We start from the raw sequence: 14,011 nt of genomic DNA on the forward strand, positions 1-14,011 counted from the left end.
GTCTTCACTGCAGACGCAGCCTCACATTCTCCACTCAAGAATGTGAAAAGCTCTTTCTACAGACAGTGGTGGCCCCTGGGAGGACTCAGAGCTCATCAAAGTGCCGAGAAGCAGTGACAGTGGAGTGTCCATGACCAGGTACCGAAGGTCTCCCACTAAGTCCCGCTGGGATTTAACCTCCCTCAAGCCCCATCAGCCCACAGAGGCCTTGGGCCGCCACTCCATGGGCTTCTGTTGCCTCCACTGAGCTTCTTCGCCTCCCCTCATGATTGGGGGGTAGCTCCTTGGAGCGGGGTGATGCGTGATTCATCCCTGCGAGGCCAGGAGAGCCATGGGAACAGGCAGAGCCAACATCGCCAATATCCATCCACATACCCCTGTCTCTGGATTTCTTCTCTGCCCACCAGGGCCCTGACTTGGCATAGTGACCTGCCCTGACGGTGCGTTCATGTGATCCCTGACTCAGACTCTTGAGCCTCCAGCCTGCAGACCATTTGTGCTGGCCCTCCTCTCTCACAAATAAGCAGAGGCTCTCTGGCTTTACATGAAGCCGTTAGCTTCTTGTTCACAGCTCCCAGTTTCCCGTCACCCCTTCGCAGCAAGTCTGCACGACACCAGCGACCACACGAGCCCTCTCTCATAGGCACTACCGTCTCCTCTCTACCACGCTTCCCAAATGCCTCCGTCCTTGTGCGCACAGCACCAAGTGCCTCTTCTGGACCATTTTCCCAGGTCATCATCAATTAAATATTTAGGCCTGGCGCTGGAGAGATGGCTCAGTGGTGAAGACTCTTTCCTGGAAAGCCTAATGACCAGGGTTCGATTCCCCAGAACCCACATAAAGCCAGATGCACAGTGGCACACACATCTGGAGTTCATTTGCAGCAGCTGGAGGCCCTGGTGTGCCAATTCTCTCTTTCTCTCATACTGCTTTATAATTTTTCTACTATTTTTAACATCTTGCTAAGTGGAAGACAGTTGGATTCTCATATCTGGTGCATTCATTCTCTTGTGTTACTTGTTTTGACCAAAGTATAGAAAGAAAGCATGACACATGACTTTCTCCCAGGAATACCTCTCCCATTCACCTGTTAGTAAAATTCTCTTCAAAACCTCAGATTAGGACAGAAACTGAGCACACATGCTGGACAGAAGGGCAGCTGGGGAAAACATCTTGTTGTGACACAGGAAGCGTGGCTCTTCCCACAAGCAGAGGGTAGGGAAATCACTCACACTGCAGTTGTTGGGTAGCGTCGACAGTGGGTGCCTCACCTGGGGAACGAAGCACCAGCGAGATGGTGTTCCAAGACAGCAGCAAGCAACTGCCTGTGAGTGCTAGGAGTGAGTGTGGAAGGGTGAGGCCTTCGATATTAAGAGCTGCAGAGCATTCCAGTAAATTAAGGCTGCAGAGTGTCAATAGGATTCAGCCATGGAGGAACCGCTGATGGCTCGGGAAATAAATTTAATGATATAGTAAAGTTGGAAATCGAATTGTAGTGAGAGGTGGCGTGAATGACAGACGAGAGCATAAAGACAATGATTTGGAACATAAACTTCATACAGGGTTGGCTGCATAGCTTGAAGGTGATGCAAGATAAAGGGAGGACTTTTAAAAGTAGAAGAGAGAAAGGTCCCTTTTTATACAACTGAATGTTAGAGCAATTTGTATTGTTAAACACGTGCAGTATGAAAATCACCAATTCCTTCACATGGTAGTGTATAAAGCACAGTCCTAGCCTGGCACACTCTGTGTGTGATTTTTGTGGGGGAGAGAGGGTTGGCAATATACAGCTTTGATAAGGAAGAAATAAATTACGTGAGATGAGCTGAACCCTGTGGTTATGAATGAAATGGGAAGGGGTGATAGGACATTGTGGTCAGAGAGCTACATTTGAATAGGAGCCACCAAAGTGTACCTCATGGGGAAAGTGAGATCGGAGGCCACGTGAAGGGTGGTCAGGAACATGCAAGGTAACACTCCAGGTATATTCCAGGACAAGCCAGTGAAAAGGTTCGGATGCAGGGGAGGGTGGGCGTGTCTGAGGCACAGAGAGGGTGGTGAGGGAGGCTGAAGGAAAGCGGGAGCAGAGGCTGTGTTGCCACAGAGGGCTGTAGATTTAATTAAAATGAGGGTATTAGATTGTTATTTTGAGGGGAGCAGGGACACTGAGTGATAAATTTTAGCAGGTTCCCATTTGAAACTGCTGAGAAAAGCTGAATGGAGGGTGAGAACAAAAGTCAAGGAGACCAGTTAGGGGAATCCAATCCAGATGCAGTAAGGTGGCCACAGCTGGAGGCAGGAGGGGGTTGGAGACTCTCCTGAGGAGCTGAGGGCAGAGGTGGAGGCGGAGCAGAGGCGGCCAACTCTGTTTCAACCCTACTCCCAGAAAACAGATTCCAGACACAGACTGAGATGGGAAGTTTAGGGAGTCACTGCCATGTGCTAGAATGGGGAATACAGGATGGGCTGGGTTGCCACTAAACCTCAGTGAATGCCTCCCATTCGTGAAGGTTGTTTTCATGAATTACAAGGGGATGGAATTAGGTGACCCATGTCAGAAGATGTGGCTAGGAAGCAACTATGTAGTAACAGGTAGATAACAATCACTTCAAAGGCCAAGGATATTAGCTGGAGGGTCTGTTGCACAATGAAACTAACATTTCTGAATGCAGAAGTGGAAATATAAGGGTGTGAATTAGAAGTCACCTATAAACTCATGTGTTCTGAATGTCTGGTCCCCAGTTGATGGCAACTTAAGAGGTGGAAACTTGTTGAAGGAGGTATGTTGTTGGGGGTGGGCTTAGGGGTGTTATAACCAGCTTCTCCTTTGCCAGAATCTGGCTTACTCTTACTGCTGGTTTCCATCTGCTGTGACAGTGGTGATGCCCAGCCTCTGCTTATGCTGTGCTGTCCCTTGTCATCATGAAGCTTCCCCTTAAGACTGTAAGCCAGAATAAGTCCATTCTCCAATCAGCTGCTTTTAGCTGGGTGCTTTGTGCCAGCAACGAGAAGGGAGCTATAACAGACCCAAACCTCCTATTCAAAGAGGAAAAATCTGTGGTGTCACCTCTTTGCCAGACATGAAGTGACACAATTGCATATCTTATACTGATGAACCTTCTGGAGAGCGACAGTGATAATTTTAGATAAATCAGAGACTAAGTGATACACTCAGTGCTAAGATTGTAAAGAAACATCACCCTGTCTTTCCATGGTAGCAATGAGCACCCAGGTTCATAGCAAGGCAGACTAAACACTGTCTGTTCCTTACCCCTGTTCTGTTCTGTCTTGGCTGTCCTTAGCACTACAGAGAGTAAGCTACCAATAACCAGGCTTCCATCTGTTAGAATACCCCATAGAGCAAGAAAACATGAATAACATGGCTACAAATAAGTTTTATGTGATAGAACTTAACCATTTTTTTAATGTTTCTGAGAAAGAAAGAATTAATCTGTACCTCCATTGGCCACTCCCTGCCACAATGTTTTTACTTCTTTAATGCAAGAATGGAAAACACTCTGAAAAATATATGAGCAGGTATGGTTTTCTGCATATTTAAAAGGAAATTGCACAATCAATCAAGATATTTTCCATAAGAGAACTGAATAGAAAGGATGGCTGATGTCTCTTGTTTCTGAGAGAAGCCAGCTTGTTATTGTAAATCATCTTATTTTCTGAGTTGTCTCTTTGGAAGGAAGTTTCCACTGGCACCCTCTGAGCCCTTTGGTGACTTTGCACTCAGTGTAATTCTCCCTCTTCCCAGCCTCCCATGCCACATGCCTGCTTATATTGAAATGTGATCAGCAGTGCAGATGTTTTCATAGCTCTCCCTTTGTGAGGCTTCATGTCCTTCACACCACTGCCGTTTTGACTGTGAGTCTACCATAACACAAACGTTAAGGTGACTTTCTGGTATTCTGTCTTCTGTCCCCCATCCATCCAGATGGAAAAAATGCCCATCCTGAAACCAAGCTTCCAAATGAGAATACTAATCAGTGTGTGGTATTCTCCACATTTATAATACTAAGAAGTGCGGGGTATTCTCCACATCCAGAATACTAAGAAGTGCGGGGTATTCTCCACATCCAGAATACTAAGAAGTGCGGGGTATTCTCCACATCCAGAATACTAAGAAGTGCGGGGTATTCTCCACATCCAGAATACTAAGAAGTGTGGGGTATTCTCCACATCCAGAATACTAAGAAGTGTGGGGTATTCTCCACATCCAGAATACTAAGAAGTGCGGGGTATTCTCCACATCCAGAATACTAAGAAGTGTGGGGTATTCTCCACATCCAGAATACTAAGAAGTGCGGGGTATTCTCCACATCCAGAATACTAAGAAGTGTGGGGTATTCTCCATATCCAGAATACTAAGAAGTGCGGGGTATTCTCCACATCCAGAATACTAAGAAGTGTGGGGTATTCTCCATATCCAGAATACTAAGAAGTGTGGGGTATTCTCCATATCCAGAAGACTAAGAAGTGCGGGGTATTCTCCACATCCAGAAGACTAAGAAGTGTGGGGTATTCTCCATATCCAGAAGACTAAGAAGTGTGGGGTATTCTCCACATCCAGAAGACTAAGAAGTGTGGGGTATTCTCCACATCCAGAATACTAAGAAGTGCGGGGTATTCTCCACATCCAGAATACTAAGAAGTGTGGGGTATTCTCCACATCCAGAAGACTAAGAAGTGTGGGGTATTCTCCACATCCAGAATACTAAGAAGTGTGGGGTATTCACCACATTCAGAATAATAAGAAGCATAGGGTATTCACCTTTAGAATATTAATACATGTGAGGCATTCTCCACCTTTAGAAGTGTGACATTTCATGCTATTTTATTTACCACTCTGTGAGAGTCTCAAGTGAATAAAACATTCTTTCTGAAATGTGGGGTTGAGAACTTGAACCCCAATATTGAAGAAGGCATCATCAGGCAAGTGTCTACCTAAAAATCACAAGATGAGCCTGAAATAATTTGTGTAGTTATAAAGTAAGAAAGTGGAGGGGGGAATAGCTAGAGCATGTTGAAAGATTACAGGCATGGGGACCAGCTAGAAAGAGCTCTTGGTGATAAAGCAGGAAAAGTCTGGGCACAAAAACAAATCCTGAAAGTGTAAGACCACAACTCAATGTACAAATAAACATTCATGAGTCATGCTACCAAAAAATAAAGGAAAGAATAAAAAAAGACTAGAGGGCTGGAGAGATGGCTTAGCGGTTAAGCGCTTGCCTGTGAAGCCTAAGGACCCCAGTTCAAGGCTCGGTTCCCCAGGTCCCACATTAGCCAGATGCATAAGGGGGCACACACGTCTGGAGTTTGTTTGCAGTGGCTGGAGGCCTGGAGCGCCCATTCTCTCTCTCTCTCTCTCTATATATATATATATCTGCCTCTTTCTCTCTGTCTGTCACTCTCAAATAAATAAAGAAAAGTAAAAAAAAAAATTTTAAAAAAAGAATGGAGAAGAAGGCTGGGGAGATGGCTTAGCAGTTAAGGCATTTGCCTGTGAAGCCTAAGGACCCTGGTTCCATTCCCCAGGACCCATATAAACCAGATGCACAAGAGGGCACATGCATCTGGAGTTTGTTTGCAGTGGCTGGAGTCCGTGGTGCACTCAGATTCTCTCTTCCTCTCTGCATCTTCCTCTCTCTCTCTCTCAAAGAAATAAAGAAATAAAATATTTAAAAAATAAAGAATGGGGAAGAAAGAACTCTTTCTTATAGAATTACAATTAACAAGGAAGGGGATATAGAAAATCAGCATCTTTGCAAACATGGCCCTCTGGTGTAGACTGAAGTGAGAAAGCAAAAGCTGCAGGTGGAAAGACACTTGGCATGCTGTTAAATATGACCCACGAGATGGGCAGTGCTCATGAAGGAATATCCAATGGCTTGGTGGATGAGCGACCCTGGAGGTAACTCCCCAGTTACTTAATAACAGGACAAGTTGGTATCATATATTCCCAATGAAATGTGCAGGGTGAGATTCGAATGCGAACATTAGCAGAACCGCTGACACCTGCGATCAGCCCACCACAGTTAGACAATCCTCAGTGCCGAGCTCGCTCACGCCGTCCTCCGCTTTCTACTTGGACGGTCGTGACATAGTTAAGGAAGGCAGTCACAGCAGGCCAAGCCAGGCAGCGTCGTGTCTCTGAAACTTTTCTCTAGGTTGAAAATGATTTAAAGTCTTTTAGTTTTATTTTATTTTTTAACTTGTTGGAGACTCCCTGAGACTAGAAAGTTGTTTGTAACATCCAAGTAACGCAGATAAGTTGTGTTCAGCCCCAAATCAGACACGTCACCTGGCCCTCTGTCACGCAGACTAAGGCTCCACATTCTACTTTTTCGCAGTCAAATTTGTACAGACTTAAGTCCAAAAGCTTAAACTAGAAATGTTGTTGGGCTGGGGAGATGGCTCAGTTGGCAAAGTGCTTGCCACACAAGCAGAAGCTACCTGAGTTCCAGTCCCCAGTGCCTTTGGAAAAGGTGGCTGTGGCAGGGCATGCCCACCATCCAAGCCTGGGGAGGCGGAGATAGAAGCATCCCTGGGCTCACTGATTAGTTAACATGGCTAACTTGGTGAACTCAAGTTCTGAAGATTTCTGTCTCAAACAGTAAGTGGAGAGAATTGAGGAAGACACCGGATGCCAGGCTCTGGCTTCCCCATGCTTGCCACATACACATGTACCACTTATGTAGATGTGAACATTTGTACACACGCACACCACATCACATACACATACACATGCAAAGACAATCTTCATCCAGGGCACGAAAAAAAAGAGGACCTTAAAAATCAGCTGGCCACACTAAATGAAAACATAAAGAAATGCAAGGATGATTTCCAAGAATCATCAAGAAAATCAAAAAATGAGACGAAAAGGGAGCTGGACAAAGCGATGGAAGTGATACATAGGAAAGTAGTAGAAAATGCAAACTTAATTGAACAAGTCCAAAACTCGCTAGAGGCTCTCAAGAATAGAGTCAGCGAAGTAGAAGATGGAAATTCCGATCTGGAAGAGAGGATGGAAGAAACAGTTCAAGAGTCCAAAAATTTCAGTAAGTTCAAAAGTTCCTGTGAACAGAACATGAGAGAATTATGGGATACACTTAAACGTCCTAATATCAGAATCATTGGAATACCAGAAGGAGAAGAATTTCAATCCAAAGGCATGGAGAACTTATTTAACACAATAATTGAAGAAAACTTCCCCTGTCTCTTAAAAGAAAGGCCCATCAAAATACAAGAAGAAAACAGAACTCCCAACTGAATAGACCAAAGGAGAAACTCCCCAAGACATATTATCATTAAGACTCTAAACATTAACACCAAAGAAAAAATCCTAAAAGCAGCTAGGAAAAACAGCACACCACATTCAAAGGAAACCCCATCAGAATTACTTCAGACTTCTCAATGGAAACCCTGAAAGCTAGAAGGGCCTGGAATGAAACTCTCCAAACTCTAAGAAATTATGGCTTGCAACCCAAACTACTCTACCCGGCAAAAGTCTCCCTTATAATAGATGGTGAAAGGAAAACCTTCCATGACAAAACTCAGCTTTACAATTATATGAACACAAAACCAAACCTACAGAAAGTACTCCAGGAAATTCTCCACAGAGAAGAAACAAATAACCAAACACAAATGCCTACAAGAAGCAGATCACAGCAACCAAACCCAGAGTAGACAGAAAAAAACAAAACAAAACTTAAATTCCATGGAAATGCCAACACACCTCTACCACCACAATATGACAGAGATCAAATCAAACCTCACAGTCATCACCCTAAATATTAATGGCCTTAATTCACCCATCAAGAGACACAAACTAACAGGGTGGATCAAAAAATTAGACCCCTCAATCTGCTGCCTTCAAGAAACCCACCTTACCACTAAAGGCAGAAACCTCCTCAAGGTGAAAGGGTGGAAAACAATATTCCAAGCAAATGGGAATAAGAAACAAGCAGGTGTAGCTATATTAATATCAGATAAAATTGACTTCAAACCAAAAACAATCAAAAAAGACAAAGAAGGCTACTTCCTACTTATAAAGGGAACAATCCATCAAGAGGATATTATAATCATAAATCTGTATGCACCAAACACAGGGGCACCACAGTTCATAAAACAAAACATACTTGACAATAAAACAGAAATAACCACCAACACCATCATAGCTGGGGACTTTAACACACCATTATCAGTAATAAACAGATCATCCAAACAGAAGCTCAACAGGGAAGTAAGAGAGCTCAACAAAACCATAGAGCACTTAGACCTAACAGACATCTACAGAACTTTCCATCCCAAATCCACAGACTACACATTCTTCTCAGCAGCCCATGAAACATTCTCTAAAATAGACCATATACTGGGTCACAAAGACAGCCTCCACATATTTAGGAAAATTGACATAATTCCCTGCATGATATCAGATCATAATGCTATATTCCTAGAAATCAACAACAAAAAAACCAACAAGAACCCCAATGGCAACTGGAAACTGAATAGCGCACTCTTAAACAATAAATGGACAGCGGATGAAATAAAAAATGAAATTGCAAAATTCCTGGAATTGAATGACAATGAGAACACATCATACCAAAACTTATGGGACACAATGAAGGCAGTCCTCAGGGGAAAATTCATAGCACTCAATGCCTTCATAAAAAAGACAGAAAGATCCCAAATCAATAGCCTAACCATCCACCTAAAGGCATTGGAAAAACAAGAAAAATCCAACCCAAAGAGCTCCAGAAGGAAAGAAATAATTAAAATCAGAGCAGAAATTAATGAATTGGAAACCAAGGAAACAATTAAGGCAATTGACAAAACAAAGAGCTGGTTCTTTGAAAAAATAAACAAGATTGACAAACCTCTGGCCAATTCGATCAAGCAAAAAAAGGAGAGACTCCAAATTAACAAAATTCAAAATGAAAAAGGAGAGATCACAACAGACATGAGTGAAATCGGCAGAATCATCAGGACTTATTTCAAAAACCTCTACTCCACAAAACTGGAAAATGTGGAGGAGATGGATAAATTCCTGGATGCATGTCATCTACCAAAGCTAAACTCAGAGCAGATTAATCACCTCAATGAACCCATCACACTCACGGAGATTGAAAAAGTAATAAAAAACCTCCCAAAAAAGAAGAGTCCAGGACCAGATGGATTCCCAGCCAAATTTTATCAAACCTTCATGGAAGAACTCAAACCAATCTTTCTAAAACTGTGCCACACAATTGAAGAACAGGGAAAGCTACCCAACTCCTTCTATGAAGCTAGTATCACCCTAATCCCAAAACCAGGCAGAGATGCCACAAGAAAAGAAAACTACCGGCCTATTTCCCTAATGAACATAGATGCAAAGATCCTCAACAAAATACTCCCAAACCGAATCCAACAACACATCAAAAGCATTACCCACCTTGACTTCTTCTCTCTTGCCTAGTCCCCTAGGCCTGTTTTTCCTTTTTTAAAAAATATTTTTAAATTTATTTATTTGCAAGCAGAGAGAAGAGAGGCCGACTGAGAAAGAATGGGTGCACCACAGCCTGTAGCCACTGTAAATGAACTCCAGATGCATGTGCCCCTTGTGCATCTGGCTTACATGGGTCCTGGAGAACTAAACCTGGGGTATTTAACTTAGCAGGCAAATGCATTAACCACTAAACCATCTCTCCAGCCATAGAGCTGTTTTTCTACAAACAAGCTGGGAGGGAGGTCTCTCCTAGGATTTAAATCTCATCCTAACACTGTGGTTAGCCAAGCTTGGACCCTCAGAACTCAGCTGGCCTCTTCCTGAGGCAGCCCCTTGCTAAACCAATAAGCTGTCCCTTAGCTCACCTGAGCGGGAAAGTAGGGCCCACCACCATAAGGTTATAAACACATTTGTGAGGGGAGGACAAGCCCTCTGAGCTGCTGACCACTCAGGAACCTCCAGCTGCTGGTGGGTTTCCCCTCAGCTTGGCCCAGGTCCAGGCTGGCCTGAGCAAAGACAGCCCCCAGCCCTTCCTTCTCACATGGGCTCTTTCTCCACACAGAAGGACTTGAACTCTCTTTCCTGTCCTTTCCATGGTTTTTCCAGACCCACCATGTGGGCTCTCAAGTCACATGGGTGTCTTTCCTTTGTTCTTTACAACCCTAACTGTACTTCCATAAATGAATATGATAATTTAATAATTATCCTTCTAGGTCATATTTTGTTCAATTCTCTGTTTAAAATTAGACATAAGCCCAGGGTTTGGAGTTTAAGGGCTTTGCTGAACCCCTAGCACCCCTTTACATAATGAACCCCAAACCTGACAGCAAGGACGTCTCCACACTTTGCTTCTTCTAGGGACCTGCCTGACCTTTAAGTTCTAGCTCCACATGGGCCATAGAAAGAGATGCTAGAGGTGGGAGACCATGGGGAGGTGGCAGCTCCCGGGAGGCAGGCAGGACCTGTGAAGCCAGGCTGCATCCTTCCAGGTCTTCATGAGACCTGTGTGGATTTTATGGAATGCATTACATAGAAAAGAGGGAGACCAGGAAGCAGGCTCAGGAAGAAACCCTAGGCCACTTCTCGTTTTCTCAGGCAGCTGTGGGGACCAAGGCAGTGAGGGCTGTATGCAGTGTCTTCTGTTAGGAATCCAGCTCCACAGTTCAGTCCACCCAGGCCGCACTCTTCAGACCCATGCTGCTCTCTGCTGCCCCAGCCTGACCTATAGGCTTCGCTATGAGGCTCCTCCCCCATCTTCCATCAACGCCTTGTTTCCACCAGCCTTTCTCCCCACTCGGTCTTGTCCCTGCCTTTCCCTTCCAATAGGGTGCTAAGAGACAATTGTGATATAATTCATTCACACTCCTGTGCTAATGGATGGTAAGTGGATACATAGCCCTTTCTGGAAAACCCACTATAATTTATCTGTGATTTTTCTGCCTTTTCCACAGGACAAGCATAATGTCCCTCACAGTCACTGACTCCTCACAGGCTCACCTGTAATTCCCCATACCTGGGGCCTCTAGGGACACTGACATTCAATCATGCATGTTGTGGTCCTGAGCTCTGGGAAATGAGCTCTGGGGAGTGAAGGGACAGACAGATGTCAGGGTCAGGGTATAAGGCCTCTTGCATTTAGCCTAATCTATGTATAAAGTGGACTGTGTTTTGTGTGATGGAGACATCTATGGGACTATGGTGACCCTTTTGTTGAGCCTTGAGAGGCCCGGACGCAAGGCCTAGTGGAACTTCCTGAGTCTAGCTAAAGTTTGGCGACCTGTCTCTGGCCAGCTATGACTCATCAAGACCCTAATGACTTCTTGCCTGCTACTTCCGCGCAGGAGTTGGAATTATCATTTCAATAGTCACAGTTTACTATTGACCCTTACCTCTCCCCCCATCCTAGAATCCCCACCTTCATTCTCAACATTATATAGGCAACTGCTTATGACAATAAAACGAGTTCCTGCTTTGGCAAGACTCTCGACTCAGTGTGGTTTTTCTCCGGTGACTAGGAGAGGGTCTGAGTCGTCTGACATTCACCCTCTTCCTCAACCCCGTGGGAGGAACCAGCGGGCCTGGTCCTTCTTCAGCACTACCCGCCGGGGGAGCCCGGTTCCTTTGACAAGTCACACCTCTAAAGGATGGTCAGAGGAGGGACATAGTTCTAAGACGAAGCCTGAATTCCCATAGATGAACAGAAGACATGCAGAGATAACTGATTATATGTCACATAGAATCTTGGTAGTCCTCCTCTTTGGTGCACTAGGTCACTTTCTTTTGCATGCTGTTGAGTGACCCCATTGACTGCCACATGACCACAGGTCCTTGAGTCCAGAGTTACAGGCTCCAGACCCTGTCTGCAGAGATCGTTTAATGTCCCCCCAGTCTCACTATTTCCTCACTTGAACCCAGGATGAAGAAACAGTAATTGTCTGAAATGTTTGCAAGAAAGCAGAGACCGGGGCTGCATTCAAAATACTCCCGTGGGAGGGTGAGATGGCTCAGTGCTTAAAAGTGCCGGCTGTGCCGGCCAGACCACCAATGTTGTGATCCCTAGCACCCATGTAAAATCAGACCCAATGTGAGGCACCCATCCGTCTATAGCAAGGGGAGGCCGAGTCAGGAGAATCGTGATGCTCAAGGGCCAGCTAGTCTGACGTTCACAGTGGAAAACAAGAGACACCATGTCTCAAACATAGTGCAAGGTGAGGACTGATGCACTGAGGTTGTTCTCTGACTTCCATACATGAACCATGTGATGTGAACAACACACACACACACACACACACACACACACACACTTCCTACCTCCATGAAAACCTGGAGGATAGTAAATACTGTAATGCACTACTTTATATTGTTACTCCCAATGTCTCATAAACACACAGTTGGAAATTTGTTACTGTGGATCAGTTTCCAGATTGCAACTTACCTTTAGTAAATTTTCACATTTCCGTTGCTGGTTTTGTGTCAAGGGACAATATTCACTTTTCCTGAAAGCACCACCTTCTCCATCTCTACCAGATGTGGCAGGCTACCTGCAATTCCAGTATTCAGGTGGGGGTCACAGGCGAACCTCAGGGCAAGCTGGCCAGCATGGCTAGCCACCTCAGCAAGTCCTGGGATCAAATGATCAAATGACTTTGTCTCAATAAGTAAGGTGGGCGTGGGAGTAAGGTCCCTCCACACAAATGTGCACCCCCACACAAACATGCGCCCCTACACACACACACAACACATGTAAACGAACCTGCTTAACTACTATGGGATTCTGAGTACTTTTTGTGTTTATCAATGTTTCAGGCACAATGGTGACAAGGCAGGCTGGAGAAAGGACTAAGGGACAATGCATGATGTCTGACCTCATTTCACAGGGAGGTCAGTGCTGTGAAGGGCTTCCCTCAGCTAGTGCACTGGAGAGGGATGTGGGGGGTGGGTGAAGGCAAGACAGTGAGAACTGACATTCAATGGAAGTTCAGGGAAGGAAGTGACCTTGGTCTAGATCACAGCTGATGAACACATGTGTGATAGTTAATATTGACTGTCAAGTTCACTGGATTGAGAAGCACCGGGATTAGCATGGAACACCCTTGGGTGTGTCTGTGATGCTATAGCCAGAGATATTAATGAAAGGAGAAGACGCTCCATGAATGTGGATGACACTAACCCTTGGGCTGGGTGCTGGGCTGAGATCAGGGATGGGGGAAGGCAACAGCCCCCCAGTACAGTCATTCTTTTTCTCCATCTCCTGGCCGCATGCAGTGAGCTGCTGTGATCCACCACCCCCTCCATACGTGATGGAGCCAAGCCTCTGAAACTTGGAGCAAAGTATTTCTTTCCTTTGGAAAGTTATTCTGACAGATATTTTGTCACCATGTTGATAAGTTTGACTAGCATAGTGATTTAGCTATGGAACTATCTCAGGTGAAAGTAGGCCCACTGTGGGGAAGAAGGAAAATAGACATTATAGGGTAAGAAACAGCTTGACATTTTTCTCATTATTACATCTTCACCTGATTCTTTAGTTCAACCCTTAATCACCTGTACTAAGATGATTGAGAAGTAGCCGGGCATGGTGGCGCACGCCTTTAATCCCAGCACTTGTGAGGCAGAGGTAAGAGGATTGCTATGAGTTTGAGGCCAGCCTGAGACTACATAGTGAATTCCAGATCAGCCTGGACTAGTGTGAAGCCCTACCTTGAAAAAACAAAGAAAAAGAAAGAAAGAAAGAAAGAAAGAAAGAAAGAAAGAAAGAAAGAAAGAAAGAAAGAAAGAAGGGAAGGGAAGGGAAGGGAAGGGAAGAGAAGAGAAGAGAAGAGAAGAGAAGAGAAGAGAAGAGAAGAGAAGAGAAGAGAAGAGAAGAGAAGAGAAGAGAAGAGAAGAAAAGAGAAGAGAAATGAAGAGAAAAGAGAAGAGAAAAGATGAGATGATTGAGAGTCTGTAGGCTAATCGCTTGGGGTCCAGGTCTAGCCCCTGCTCACTGAAACCCACCTCTCCTGCTGCAGTGACAGCTC

This window comes from Jaculus jaculus, chromosome 10, assembly GCF_020740685.1.
Source record: "Jaculus jaculus isolate mJacJac1 chromosome 10, mJacJac1.mat.Y.cur, whole genome shotgun sequence".
Lineage (NCBI taxonomy): Eukaryota > Metazoa > Chordata > Mammalia > Rodentia > Dipodidae > Jaculus > Jaculus jaculus.